Source organism: Paramormyrops kingsleyae, chromosome 1 (genome assembly GCF_048594095.1).
Source record: "Paramormyrops kingsleyae isolate MSU_618 chromosome 1, PKINGS_0.4, whole genome shotgun sequence".
NCBI classification, from domain to species: Eukaryota; Metazoa; Chordata; class Actinopteri; order Osteoglossiformes; family Mormyridae; genus Paramormyrops; species Paramormyrops kingsleyae.
Genome location: NC_132797.1, coordinates 42,041,464 through 42,057,228, shown reverse-complemented (window position 1 = coordinate 42,057,228; position 15,765 = coordinate 42,041,464). Strand labels below are relative to the sequence as shown.

General features: G+C 38.3%; 2 long non-coding RNA genes across 2 annotated transcripts; one reads left to right on the top strand and one right to left on the bottom strand.

The window, feature by feature from the left end:
* The first annotated feature begins 3,189 nt into the window (after positions 1 to 3,189).
* On the top strand, positions 3,190 to 4,212 carry LOC111839787 (uncharacterized). Its single transcript, XR_002837191.1, has 4 exons — positions 3,190 to 3,239; positions 3,778 to 3,838; positions 3,934 to 3,987; positions 4,197 to 4,212. It is a non-coding gene; the product is annotated as an uncharacterized lncRNA (long non-coding RNA).
* A 1,519-nt stretch (positions 4,213 to 5,731) lies between these two features.
* LOC140578722 (uncharacterized) lies at positions 5,732 to 7,128 on the bottom strand. The gene is made up of 2 exons (XR_011982992.1): positions 6,949 to 7,128; positions 5,732 to 5,997 (listed from the first exon to the last, which is right to left on the bottom strand). It is a non-coding gene; the product is annotated as an uncharacterized lncRNA (long non-coding RNA).
* Between the last annotated feature and the right edge of the window lie 8,637 nt (positions 7,129 to 15,765).

Here is a 15,765-nt window from a genome sequence, read left to right as displayed (position 1 = left end):
AACATCAATGACCCATCTCACAATACGTGACCAATGAGTGATGATACACGACATCCATGCCCTGAATCACGGTCTGCCACAAAATGTGAATACATGCGCAGTATTGGGCCTGGTCCATGATTGGTAGCGCCATGTTGGAAATGACACAGCTTCAGACCAAAACAATTGGCTGCACAAGATCCAGATAGATCATTGTTTGTCCCGCCTACTGACTTTGATGGGTCACACTGACAGATAAAATTAATTCATGATGTGGTGAAAGTGCCAAAATTAAATAAATAGTGAAATAATTGTAAATGACACATGTAATTAATTAATAATGATTTTATTTCTAATGGTAGATAATAATTCATGGCACATTTAATTAACAATATTTTTATTTCCCATTTTAAATAATTCATGACACATTTAAGTAATACTTTCTCTTTATATTTCCCATTTTAAACAATTCATGGCACATTTAATTAATTAATTATTGGTGTATTTATTTATTTAATTTTGGCACTCTTAGCCCTCCATAAATTACTGGCAAACAGTAAAATATATAAAAATATATATTTAAAATATCTTTTACATGTTAATGTGGAGTTTGCATGTTCTCCTCGTGTCGTCGTGGGGTTTCCTCCGGGTACTCCGGTTTCCCCCCACAGTCCAAAGACATGCTGAGGCTAATTGGCATTGCTAAATTGCCCTTAGGTGTGCATGTGTGAGTGACTGGTGTGTGAGTGTGCCCTGCGATGGGCTGGCCCCCTGTCCAGGGTTGTTCCCTGCCTCGTGCCCGTTGCTTCCGGGATAGGCTCCGGACCCCCCGCGACCCAGTAGGATAAGCGGGTTGGACAATGGATGGATGGATGGTAATTTTATATTACAATTCTTAAATAATGTAATGATGTATCGTTCTTCCAGGTGAGCACTGTCCGAAAATTGTGCAAGGCCTGTAACGTTTATTCCCGTATTGACCTTGTTATCAGACTAAGGGAGGAGATGAAAACGAGACAGACATATGATAAAGTATTTCAGAAGATCTGGGGTGCTTCTGGTGAGTAGAGTTGACAGTTTATGAAAGTCATTTTGAATAGACAGTTCGTGTATACATTTTTATGTCGTTTCATTGTGTGTTTTCAGGTGGATGGTCAGTCATTGTGTGTCCACATGGAATTGTGTACAGCTTAAATTTCAACCTTAGAGCAGAGAGTCCAAGGGACTTTGCAGTTTTGCTTCTGTCCTGGAAGCACTTTCCAAATGTGTGTATATGATTTTGCCCGTGGACTAGCTACACATACTAACTTGAGGGCACCAGCCATCTTGCCTTTTCATCCATTTGAAGGAAGACTGGCACAGCCTACTGTGGAAAACATTCAGTCAGCCGAGATGAAAAAACTTCAGGTGTCACTTCCATAGCTTATAAAGAGTCTCGAGTACCCCGAGCCTAATGGCCACCCAGTTACTGGTTCCTCAGAACACTATGTACTCTATGACAAGTTTCATGAGAAGAACACTAAGGACTCAAAAGATGCACTGGGAAGAATTGGCCTGGTTCCAGAACTTCGTTGGACATTGAACAATTAGGTTGCAGAGCAGTTGTTTTCAGCTATGCGGAAAAACAACTACTTCTTGAATAATATGTCTCCGTCCACACATGTGTTTGCAATGAGGAATATCATCCATCATCGGAATACTGCAACAAATTCGAAACCCTTACATTGTGGTGAGAGACCCCAAGATATCTGTAACATTACGCTGTCTAACTTTGGCCAAGCTGTCATATATGTGATATGTGGTAATTTACTTGATGATGGTAAGATTACATGTACTGTACGTATGCATTCTTTGTTACTTACATCCAGTGCTCTTGCACCACTTACAGGTTCTGAATCTCTGGCTAGTACTGATTCTGCCAGGACACTAAGCCCAAAATCTATAAGTCTACAATCTACACAAGTTAAAGAACAGACACTTTTGGCATTTAGTGACATGGGTATGCTTTTAATATACTTTGCATTTAAGTGCTTTGACATGACAATTCTAACTGCTGTCATACAACACTAATTTAGACTTTGGCATGTGTGGACCACGTTGTGAAGACCTCACAAAACTGGAAAATGTATCAGCATCCTCTGCATCATGGGAGATGCAGTATCACCTTGGCCAACAATTGCTGGTAATATTAAACTATAAGATAAATCAAGTAAAATAAAGTTATAGTTTATTTGTATACTACGTTTGTTTTTAACCATTCAAACATGTTCCTCAGCTTGATTATGTCTTGGACATTGAAAGACCTCAACAAGAGTTCATTGTTAGAACTAAAAGAGCGTGTCTGAGCCGGGCTGACTTTTTAACCTTGGGCCTAGAAAGAGAAATTGAATCAACCGTAAGTAACTATTTACTGTACTCAAAACTATAATGTAATTTATTATAAAGGCATAACAAGGTTTTTTTTTCTAGATTGCAAATGGATGCTTTGATTTGATTGAAGAAATAGCAGGAGCCAAGGTACACTTCGTTTGCAACATAGAATTACTGTCTTTAAAATAGTTGTTGAGTATTAACATTTTTATTCATATGTCTTTAGTTAGGGAAAGGATATTTTTATTGTTGATTCATATGTTGTCCCAACTTGGCTGCCTCCCACAAGCTGTGACCCAATGGCCTCCTTACCTGTAAGTCTATTTTTCTGTGTGTGGTGTAGGATCCTGTTGGTCTGCACTGGTATAGTTTGAAGATCACACACTATTACAGACGTAGAACAGCTATTACCATAGACAAATCAAATACAGTTAGTTATCTTTTACAAAATACTTGAAAAGGATAGGATTAATACAAGATACATTTCAGTCTAACATTTGCAAATGAAAACTAAACTATATTTATCTTCTCCAACTGTATTAAACCTTTGTGAAACTTTTCTTAGAAGGATTCTGGTACCAAGGAGACACTTTTCATTCCCATCTGGATTCCTGGGCATTTTGTACTTTGTGTAAGTAAAATATCTCCAGCCAAAACAAGATATTAATATTGTTAATGTTAACATTAACTATTCTTCACTAGACTGGAAATAAGTTTTGTAATTGCTAGGTCTTTCAGTATTGATTGATGTCTTCTGTCTAAGCTCCTGTTGAATGTCTTTGTGTAGGTTTTGAAGCCGGCACAGAGAGAGATCTTTTTCCTTGACTCCATGTACAGTACCATAAAAAAAGATCTGGATTTTCTGCTGTCCAGTACATGGAACTGTTGAGGTTAAAGCTTGAGTTTAAAGGAGTTTAAGTTCCTTGGTCCAGTTCCATGATCATTAATGTGACCACTTTCTATTGGTCATTTTCTGCATGTGAGTTCCAAAAAACAGGTCACGTTCTTTGACCTATCTGTTTGCTCGGCTGGTTTATACTTGATTTCTGCAATGCTTGCTTGCTCCAAATAAAACACGATGTGTACATGATTCATGATGTGTGACATCATTACCAACAAATATTGTGGGGGGCAGTGTCTCATCCCAAGCATGAAATAAAACTTTTTGTAGTTTTATTTAAACAATTATGTAGTAATTGTAATTATCTGTGCTAATTGCTGGTTCCTAAGACTGCTATAACAACTTTTCAAACAGCCCCCTGTTGCACTTAGCTTTTAATCCTCCACATGAACTAAACTAAGTGTGCAATTATGTACAACAGTAGCATAAAAGCAACGCATTGCTGAGCTGAGTATAAACCTGGTCTAAAACCTATATATATATTTTTTTTGCATTTGTATAACTGCATGTGCAATTCTACTTGACAGAAGTATAGCTCAGACCATCCAGCCTGGCCACTGGGTAGAGAAAACAGGTTTTGATTTGGAGGTAGGAGAAGTAGATCACATCTACAACCAGGTCTGGTTAAATACAGTATATTAACCTACTTCAGTATATTAACCTACTTCTTGATTTTGTTACAGGCATTTCTAGTACAGACACATTACATGAATGACTGTGGGATTTTTATGCTGATGGTAGGACATTAATGACTTTGAGTCATACAGAGTTTAAAGGCTCGGCTTGTTCATTAATTTTTGTTGTTCTTTTGTGTCCCAGGCTTGTCTTTACATTGCTGTTGATGCCCCTTTTGACTACACAGTTATAAGTTGATTTCCATGATTCCTATGGAAATTTTATTTTATTTATTTGTTATTTTATTTTATAATATTTTGTTTTTATTTAGGATGATATGCCTCAGATTAGGAAATGGTGGTGTATTCTTCTTTTGGAGAATTTGACACTGGAAAGGTATAGTTATCTTTGCCTCAAAAAACATTATTTTTTATTATATTGTCTAGCTGTTGTGCTCAATTAGTGAACAGAGTTAACGGAAATTTGTTACTATAAGGCATGAAAAAAGATTTGCTCACTGGACAGCAGAAGCTCATGCTCTTCTGTGAGGAGAGACTGACCCAGTGTATAGATTGCCAAGGAGGCACCTGGAGCCTTCCCAGGTTAGTTTAAATTTGAATTTATGTATATCTGGGTTTATGTATCAATTTCTGCTTACTGCAATGACATGCAAGGTTTTTTGAAACAGTCTGAAGAGGAGCCCATGACAACCCAGGAGGAAACGTTATCTCTCCGACACTCTGAAGTTTGTGACTACTTTATTCTTAGAACATTTTTTATTAATATTTGTATTATTGCATATTTTATGCTGTTTCAACAAACTGTACTTTGTGTAATCCACTGTAGGAACCAAAAGTAATGACACACCTGAAAAGGGCAAGAAAATGGTACCAAGATCACCATGAACTCTGAGTCTCCTGTGGTCCTTCCCAGAATCCTCACAATGGAGGAGGATTGGATTGGATGATTGGAGCAACTTAAAAACACTGAAGAAGAGAAAGACACTATTGTCTGTCCCTTTTTAGTTCAGTTTTCAAATGTTCAAGATATGCATTTGTTTTTAAAAAACACAGCCGACAAGGGCTTAACCGTGTTTTGTGGTTTAGTGTAGTAGTTTCAAGGTTCACTGTACAGTACATTGTTATTGTCACAAATGATGTTTTTGTTGTCATTTTATAGTTTAAGTAGTTAATATATTTAAGTGTTGTTTTATACTGTATTCTGTTGACATCCTGTTGGGTTTGAAAAATATACAAGCTTTCCTTTTACTGTTTTGTGCGGAAAAAAAAACATTTTTATTAAAAATACCATAAGTTGTACACTCACCTAAAGGATTATTAGGAACACCATACTAATACGGTGTTTGACCCCCTTTTGCCTTCAGAACTGCCTTAATTCTACGTGGCATTGATTCAACAAGGTGCTGAAAGCATTCTTTAGAAATGTTGGCCCATATTGATAGGATAGTATCTTGCAGTTGATGGAAATTTGTGGGATGCACATCCAGGGCACAAAGCTCCCGTTCCACCACATCCCAAAGATGCTCTATTAGGTTGAGATCTGGTGACTGTGGGGGCCATTTTAGTACAGTGAACTCATTGTCATGTTCAAGAAACCAATTTGAAATTATTCGAGCTTTGTGACATGGTGCATTATCCTGCTGGAAGTAGCCATCAAAGGATGGGTACATGGTAGAGGTCGACCGATATGGGTTTTTCAATAGCCGATGCCGATGACGATATTTAGGAGTCAGGGTCAGCCGATGGCCGATATATGCTGCCGATATTTTTTGGCCGAAAATTGGACGTTTTCCCCTCTATTTGCATGATAAAATATCACATTAATAATAACAAACGATACACAAAATTTCTCAACTTAGCATTTATTGAATACTGACTTGTGTAAATTTAAATATAAACTTAAATAACAAAAACACAATACAACTTATAAACAACTTAAACTTATAAACAATAAAGATAGCAGCATCAGAATCTCTTTAGCAGCAAACTCATTCTTCAGCTCCCAAGCTCACCAGTCTGCTGCAGATATTGCACCTGGCTTTTCCTGGTGTTGGCTTTGTGAAATACTGCCATACAGGATTAGATTTTTGTTCAGCCATCAGACAGCAATTACTAAAACAGAAGAATAAATGCAAGGTTAGAATTTTTATTATAGTACCTTCATCTTCAATTCATTCTACAATTCCAGTATTTCATGCACATTAAAACAATTACACTCTAATACATTTTGAAGAAAAAAAAACACTAAGTGCATCATGGTATGATGAGTAGTGTACACTAACATGTTGTTTCTGTTGTTAGCAGACAGATAGCTTAAAGACAAATTCACAATCAGAATCTAGTGATCCCGGAAAATAAAATAAAATAACTGTCGTATTGCACAGCCTTGTATGCAAGGACAACATAAGCCCCTAGTGATTGTGACGTTGTCTACGTATAAGCCCGTATAAAGGATAGACATGTTTAATGAGGAAACTAACTGCGCAAAGTCATGCACTTTTTATCTAGACGTCTGACAAATTGTTTGAATCTCCGGTCTCAAATGAAAAAAAGTTGCACAGAAGGACCATTGTCAGCATCAGCTCAAGTAAATGGTAACCACGCTTTCGAACAAACACTTTTCTCCGCCATGCATTGTTCTTAGCAGCTCTGTGTCTCCGAGGACGGCGCTGTCTGTGATCAGGGCAGAGTAACGCAACTCACACACGCTGCAGTATTTGAGAGCTGCCTGCTCCGCCCCACACACTCACAGAGTGAAACTCTCCGACACAAGAAAAAAAACATAACTGATAACATCGAGCTGATATGGTAATAATTAAAATGTTAACAATTAAAATGATTTTTAACGATTAAAAAACGTCTGTGAGCCCACCAATAAGCGCACAAAACGAACTCTATTAGAATCAATGATCCTTAATGTTACCTGTAAGCTACAGTTGGTTGAAGGCTCATTATCATTACCCCAGTTCCCAATAGCGTAATTCGCGTTTTCTTTTAAAGCAACATTTCATAGCAAACTACTTAAATAAACAGGTCATTGAAAGATCAGAATTTAAGCCTTACCGTTTTATCCCAGGACTCTTCCAAAACTTCTGGCTGTGGTCCTGCACAAGGCAGCATGGGTCACGTGTTCCACAGCAACAATAACACTGGGCTGCCCGCAGACGTGCCTGTCTGAAAATCGGCGTAGTGCACTCGGATATCGGCCGATGCCAATACATTAAAAAATGCTAAATATCGGCCCGATATATCGGCCGGCCGATATATCGGTCGACCTCTAGTACATGGTGGTCATAAAGGGATGGACATGGTCAGAAACAATGCTCAGGTAGGCCGTGGCATTTAAACGATGCCCAATTGGCACTAAGGGGCCTAAAGTGTGCCAAGAAAACATCCCCCACACCATTACACCACCACCACCAGCCTGCACAGTGGTAACAAGGCATGATGGATCCATGTTCTCATTCTGTTTACGCCAAATTCTGACTCTACCATTTGAATGTCTCAACAGAAATCGAGACTCATCAGACCAGGCAACATTTTTCCAGTCTTCAACTGTCCAATTTTGGTGAGCTCGTGCAAATTGTAGCCTCTTTTTCCTATTTGTAGTGGAGATGAGTGGTACCCGGTGGGGTCTTCTGCTGTTGTAGCCCATCCGCCTCAAGGTTGTGCGTGTTGTGGCTTCACAAATGCTTTGCTGCATACCTCGGTTGTAACAAGTGGTTATTTCAGTGGTTATATACATTACACAGAAAACAAAGTGCATATTCAGTTCCGCAATAATCCACGCACTACCCACCTAGGGAAAAAATATTTATTTTATAATTTATTTGTTATAGGCCTATAACAAGAGAAAAGCACTCAAATGTGCTGGACAACAACAAAACACGGCATTCTGTTTATTAGAAAGACAGTTAAAATCTCTTTCAGATGTTATAAATGAAACCCCAATGAAACCCCTGCATTCCCACATCATAGAGACTCTAATCTCAACATTTATAAGATTATATTTGTAGTGCCTGCAAATTGTAATCAAGCAAGACAACAAGAACCCAGACAGCAGAGCATGGACACAAACAGGGATGCCAAGAACGGAAATGGAAACAATGGAGGAACAACAGCAGGGGACACACCAACAAAAGGAGGACAAGGACAAGTATGTAAACAGCTCTTATAATGAACTCCTTTGGAAGATATATGGGCCTGCATTTAACAGTCAGGTATTCTATGTCCGGTGAACAGTGACGGCCTATGATCACCGTGTTGGTACACCAGCTGTTGTTCACATACATACAGAGCCCCCCTCCTTTGCTCTTACCGGAGTCCACTGTTCGATTGTAGCACTGTGAGGTGTAGCCTGCTAACTCGATAGCATAATCTGGAATGAGTTGATGAAGCCAAGTCTCGGTGATAAGCAGGATCCATGGATCTTTAATGTAGTTGTTCGCTGCTATTTGTAGCCTTAATTCATCCATCTTGTTCGCAAGGAATCTGGCATTCGAGAGGAATAGACTGGGGAGCGATGGTTTGAGTGGCTGCCTGCAGCCCTGCAGCCTCGCTTTTATCTCCTTTCACTTTCCCGGTCTCCTTGCTACTTCCTCCGGTATATTATGCAAGCGGATAAATTTGCTAGTTACACTCTCACGGTAACTTACTCCGATCTTAAGGAGATCATGTCGGCTGTAGATCTTGTTCGCTCGACTGACTGTACACAAAACAAAACACGAGACGTACAAAAACATCCAAACATGACATTGACCGATGAGACACTGAGCTGCTGCAACTGCGTGCACCGCCATCACCACTCCAGGAATAGGAATAGAAAATGTGCATAGAGAGCAAATTTCTATTACAGGGAACACAGAGACATACATTTGTTCAAGAGACATAACAGTTTAATAAACCGTAAATCTTAACTTTAATAATGAAACTATGACTACAAGCTGACGTGAGAAACGTAGTTATTTTGCTGTTTGAACACTTCTTGTTTTTAATCAATTATTGACCCGCTGCCTCTGGACAGGGAGACATTAATGCTTCTGTCTGTCTGTCCAATTCCTTAGTTGGCAAAAACAAATCCTGATGTTTTGTTTCAAGTTTATATTACAACTTGTTCTCCGCGCATACCATCCATGAATACAAAGTGTCATAGGTTTTATTATTTGTACCATCATTGCTTAGAATCCAGAGAAATATTTGCACTGATAGAACTTACACCAAGATGGTTTCCAGTTTAAAAGCTTAAAAAATTCTTGTGGGTAAAACCTTTTAAAATGCTACCTATTACTCTGTACTGTCGTTTTACTGAATGGTACTTTGTTTTTTTTAAAAAATGCCTTTTAAAAGCTATCTCTAGTTTTCTGTGAAACACTTTTTGTCACTTATGATTTATAGCCACTATAGGGATGTGTTTGTCTAAAGCAGGGGTGCCCAAAGTGGGGCCCGCGGGCCAAGGTTGGCCCGCCGTACTATTTAGATTGGCCCGCCAATGAATATCTAAAATTTTAAATTATACTGTACTAAAATTTGTTTCAAAAATTCTTAAAGCAAGAATCCCAATGTAGCTATCCGTGCGTTTACTTTTTAGTGTACGTTGGCCTAACTAATATACAGTCGAACCCGGTTATGTCGCCGGACTAGGGGGTTGCCAAAAAGCATCGAGATAACCGATGATTGAGATAACCGAAAACCAATATGGCGGCAATATACTGTATTAAGATATGCTTGAAATGTATTTATGTGCGTTAATAAATTATAATGTACATGCACGGGTTTTTGGCGTTGCCGTGATTTGTTTGATGACGCGATCGGCATGCTATAAAAATGCACATACATGTCGGCTAACAACAAAAGGCATATGTGCACCAACTAAAAGCGGAGATTTACCAGTATACAATAAAAACCACAGTCGATTCTCGATACAAACCTTTAATTATATTATCCAACACTGCAAACACAAAGATCGCTCACAAAATCACAAAAAAACCTGCGGGGTGTAATTCGTTGTTACAAAAAGCAAATCTGCAGTGTCAAAATTACATTCACAAGTCATTTCGCTCTGACAGCTCTGAAATGTATCGTACACGCAGTTAATATGGTTTCGTTACAAAGTCTAAAATGCTTAGTTGCTTTTTGCCTTTAACAGTCTGCTTGAAAACAAATGCTTCGATATTATTTATGCTGTCTAAAACAGTCCATCCCCTACAAAAGAACCATACTGTCAAATTTTTTGTAGCATTTCTATCACCTCACCGGCAGAGGGAATTGGTTCCAAATCTTCGTCCGCATCTTCTTCATCTTCGTTGTCATTGCCGCATGCAGATATGCTTGGCTTTGGTTTTGATGGGGATTTACCTAGATCGCGTTTCACCTGCGTTGTTCAGCGAATTACCATGCGAATGCGATTTGAATACGCGCTGTTTAGCATTTGTGATACATTTTAAAAAGCCGGCGATTAGTTACGGGGATCGAGATAACCGATGTTAAGTGGCGATTTTGGCCCTCTTTCGTGCTCGAGATATTAGGGTTCGGCGACATAAAAGAATCGACATAACCGATGAGAAATGCTATTGCAATAAGGGAATTTGGCGGTTCCACTTCAAAAACGTCGACTTAATAGGGTTGGCGAGTTAGCTGAGGTCGAGATAAGTGGGTTCGACTGTATATTATACAGTCCTCACTCATGGTGCTTTGATTACATTTGAAATATCTAAGACTAAAATTGAAATACAAGCAATTATAAGGGTAATGTAGAGTATATCTGTGCACATATGTACATTTCCACACTTCATAAATAGTCATATTTTAACAATTTACAAAAAGTCCCATGAGTCTTTGCTTATATTGTTGCTACTGTTGTTGTGTTGCTGTTGGACATGCACTCTTTGACATTTTGCACTACATGTGATTACAAAAGTTTAGACGTGCTCGAAATGCCTATATATGACTTATTTGTCATATTTTGTTTAATGTTATTTACACAGAAAGGAAGGTTAGATAACTGTTTGATAAATAAAAGTAGCCTACTTTACTTTACTATTAGTGTTTGTATTTTGTGTAAAATATTACATTTGGCCCGCGGTCCTCCGATAGATTTTCATTTTGGCCCACTAAGGGAAAATGTTTGGGCACCCCTGGTCTAAAGGCACAATATTTAATGGTAAATGCATCACAGATTCATAGTAAATACATCTGGGTACATTGAATATATCTTTCTTAAATGCCAATTTTGCTAAACATTTTTGCCAAGTTTAAAAACAGTTTGGATCACTTTTTCAAATCTTATAATGATCTTGCAAAAGAATGTGTGATATGTTGAGAGACTGTCGTTTAACAATATTGCAATGGTTCAATGCCCAGGTCTGTTGAAGACCATTCGCTCTGTCGCACCCCGATCACGACCCAAATGTCTGATCTTCCTATGTGCCACGCCCCCTTGTTAACCTCATGTGAAATCCCTATGTTGCCAGCTGTTTTCTATCGTGTTTTATTGAGTCTTTGTATTTAAGTTCGCGTTCAAGTATGTTTCCCCAGTCCTGTCATTAAACCCAGAAGCCTGGAGGTGTGAAAGCACAGTGCTACCTACCTACTGAACTGCCCAGAGATGGATGCATGCACTTTCTAAATAATCTCATTAAGCCATATGCAGACAGTATTCTTAGCTGGACAAAAATCCTTTTTTACACCATTTACAGTTCATCCTGTAAATAGGCAAAACGATTCCAACTTATACCCAAAATGAACTCCAGTGTGAAAAATATAAGTAATTCATGAAACATGTTGAACCATATGCTTCATTCTTCATTCGAATTATATTAGTAAAGTGTTTTGTAGTTGTATAAGTTTATATTTGGGAGACAATAATATATAAAATCCTCTGTTTTGCAAATCAAAGAAAGAATTAGATTGTCTTTATTGTCATTGCAACAAAATACAACAAAACACAATATGTGTGGTTCCTGAGCAGTGCTTTGAGGCGCATATGGATATACACTCACCTAAAGGATTATTAGGAACACCTGTTCAATTTCTCATTAATGCAATTATCTAATCAACCAATCACATGGCAGTTGCTTCAATGCATTTATGGGTGTGGTCCTGGTCAAGACAATCTCCTGAACTCCAAACGTGTCAGAATGGGAAAGAAAGGTGATTTAAGCAATTTTGAGTGTGGCATGGTTGTTGGTGCCAGACGGGCCGGTCTGAATATTTCACAATTTGCTCAGTTACTGGGATTTTCACGCACAACCATTTCTAGGGTTTACAAAGAATGGTGTGTAAAGAGAAAAACATCCAGTATGCGGCAGTCCTGTGGGCGAAAATGCCTTGTTGATGCTAGAGGTCAGAGGAGAATGGGCCGACTGATTCAAGCTGATAGAAGAGCAACTTTGACTGAAATAACCACTCGTTACAACCGAGGTATGCAGCAAAGCATTTGTGAAGCCACAACATGCACAACCTTGAGGCGGATGGGCTACAACAGCAGAAGACCCCACCGGGTACCACTCATCTCCACTACAAATAGGAAAAAGAGGCTACAATTTGCACGAGCTCACCAAAATCGGACAGTTGAAGACTGGAAAAATGTTGCCTGGTCTGATGAGTCTCGATTTCTGTTGAGACATTCAAGTGGTAGAGTCAGAATTTGGCGTAAACAGAATGAGAACATGGATCCATCATGCCTTGTTACCACTGTGCAGGCTGGTGGTGGTGGTGTAATGGTGTGGGGGATGTTTTCTTGGCACACTTTAGGCCCCTTAGTGCCAATTGGGCATCGTTTAAATGCCACGGCCTACCTGAGCATTGTTTCTGACCATGTCCATCCCTTTATGACCACCATGTACCCATCCTCTGATGGCTACTTCCAGCAGGATAATGCACCAAGTCACAAAGCTCGAATCATTTCAAATTGGTTTCTTGAACATGACAATGAGTTCACTGTACTAAAATGGCCCCCACAGTCACCAGATCTCAACCCAATAGAGCATCTTTGGGATGTGGTGGAACGAGAGCTTCGTGCCCTGGATGTGCATCCCACAAATCTCCATCAACTGCAAGATGCTATCCTATCAATATGGGCCAACATTTCTAAAGAATGCTTTCAGCACCTTGTTGAATCAATGCCACGTAGAATTAAGGCAGTTCTGAAGGCGAAAGGGGGTAAAACACCGTATTAGTATTGTGTTCCTAATAATCCTTTAGGTGAGTGTATATGGAGATAGATACACTGTAAAAAAAATTGTAATTTTACAGAAAATAACCGGCATTTTTTACAGTAGTTTTTCTTTTTTAAAAGCTGTCTGCAAAACTCTGTAAAATTACTGAAATTATCCCTAAATTAATAAACCAACCTTTATTTTACGCATAATGCCAGTAATGAAAAATTACACGTATTTCACATTTTTAAAAGGAAAAATACTGTTTAATTTTTACTGTATTTTTCCCACTTTCTCAAATTATGTACAAATTTATGTAAAATCACAACATTTAATTGTAATTTAAAAAGTAATTCATAATTTAAAGATTTATGACAATTCTAAAATTTTAGCATTTTTCTGTGTAATTTTGAGGTAAATCCTATTAGTTTTACATTACTTTGACATTTAACTTCTAAGTCCAATGTTTTTTTTTAATTACTTTTAAAAAAGATTATCCAGAATGAAATTGCACAGGTAAGGCAGCAACAGCCCCTCACTTTTACGTAGACTATCAGCTCCATGTCTTCCAAAAGCATGAATTAGTAAATATAGAGGACTGAAATACTCAGCATCCATGCATGTGTTAGTCCACCCCCCGCCCCCCCTACAATCTCAAAAAATTAGACCACATCATCACTTTTTTTTCTTTTCATATCTTTTGCATATTGTGGGTGTGTCTATGTAAAATGTATAGGTTGCTATTATATGCACTAAAGAGAGGTATTACATAATATTGGCATAAAAAACCTTAGTTGAAACCGGCAAAAAAATGAGTTAGCTCTCACTTAAAATGGTGAAGTATGAACGTGAGTTTATTATTTTTTTTTCTGGATGAACTGAACTTTGAATTAGTTAACATGAAGTGTGAACTTGCACTGATTATTCCTTAACCCTCAATGGGTCCTTGTCAGAAAGTTACGTTCCAGGTCCTTGGGGTTCAAGTTGCACCCCTATCCATTGGCATATATAATTCAATGGTACCAAGCTCAAATTCAATTAACTAAAGTTAAGATACATTTATTAGTTAACTGAATGATGCTTGCACAGCTTACGCAGTGAGATAGTGCAGTTAAAGGGGTTGCGGCAGTGGGGGGGGGGGGGGGCAGCAGAGGGGACTGGTCATATAATGCACATTCCGACTGTATCCTCTTGCAGAATGTGTCGAAGAGCTTCAGCTGTGGAATACCTAGCCATGGTGTTATATCTTTTCTAACAGTTGAAATGTAAACAAAACAAAATGGCTGACTTTTTTTAATATCCGAAAATGTTCTAGAATATAATAACATAAAAAATTATAGTAGCAATTATCACTAATTAACTGAATTTGTCGATCATATCAATGTCATAAATTAACCCTAAAAAGGGTTATGTAATAGCAACTGGACTTTGTTTTTCATAGAAGACGTTTTGCACTCCATCCAGAGTGCTTTCTCAATTCTGACTGACTGGCATAGCAGGTTGATGAACCCTGTGGAATCCTCAAGTTGTTAGTACTAGATGGTCACCTGTGGGTTTTTGTTGTTCCTCCTGGCTTTCATGTGTTTCACTGATACCACCTGAGGCCGAGCGTGAACGACTTTGGAAGCGTCTTGGCAAAGTTGAAAGAAGTAGTATAACAACATCTGAGTTGGGTCTCTAGTGGTCAACACCGGTAATACCAACACACATAATTGGACACACAGGTTCTTGCCTGAAAGCAGGAATCAACTTCACAAACCAAATCAATTTGATCACAACACATTAACATCTAATTAGGTTATTGCTGTATAACTAATTGATGTTTACAATTAAACAATAAGAAACAATTAATTTGGTTTGATTTCTGTTTTACCTTTTTGATTTATTAACACTAGAAGCGCCGAGCGCCGGTCATTTGACCGCTACGACCAAAAAAAAAAAAAAAACTTTGCACTCGATCAAACTCCAGGGCCCTCCTTTCATGACTTTTCCTAGAATTGTGTGTTGTATCACCCAACACCCTTAAATTTTCAAAATCGCAACGGTACAAGCTAGTTCAAAGCTATTTTGCTCATACTTGTGCGAAATTGCGGGTAGCGGCGCGTTCGGTCATGCTGTTTCCTGCTTCCAAAGCTGCCATTCTCTTCTCTTTCAGCAGATGGCGCAAGGATCATCTATACACGTGTTTTGTGTGTGTGTGCGAATGATTACTACGATCACGTCATGACATGCCAATATTATACAGAAGCAATGGTAAATGCTAACGTTTTGAAAAGTGGATAATTAATATACACATTTATGTACATAACTAATATTATTCTGATAGTTTGTGTGTAGACTATGGTAAGCTCAGTATCCGATCATTCGTTTTCCTGTATGCACCAAAAATTGAAAACAGGGCTCATTTCAGCATGCATTTTTGAGGATACCCTGACATACTCTTACTTTTCTGTATATTTCAGCAACACATTTTGTAAAAACTTATTTTTAAAACATGCTAGAATAATGTAAAAAATCACAAATTGGTCAATAGCCAGTATACTTTGAAACAAAGACACAAGTGGCACAAGTGTTGGCTATATAAATGTATTAAAGTCATTCACAAATTCCTTTCAGTTTAATAAATAGAGAGCTATTAATTATTTCTTATTGGCACATCAATTGCGAGTCGCGCTTGAGGGCGTGTCGATCGGTAGAACGCGATCAAGAAACGTATAAGCTGATT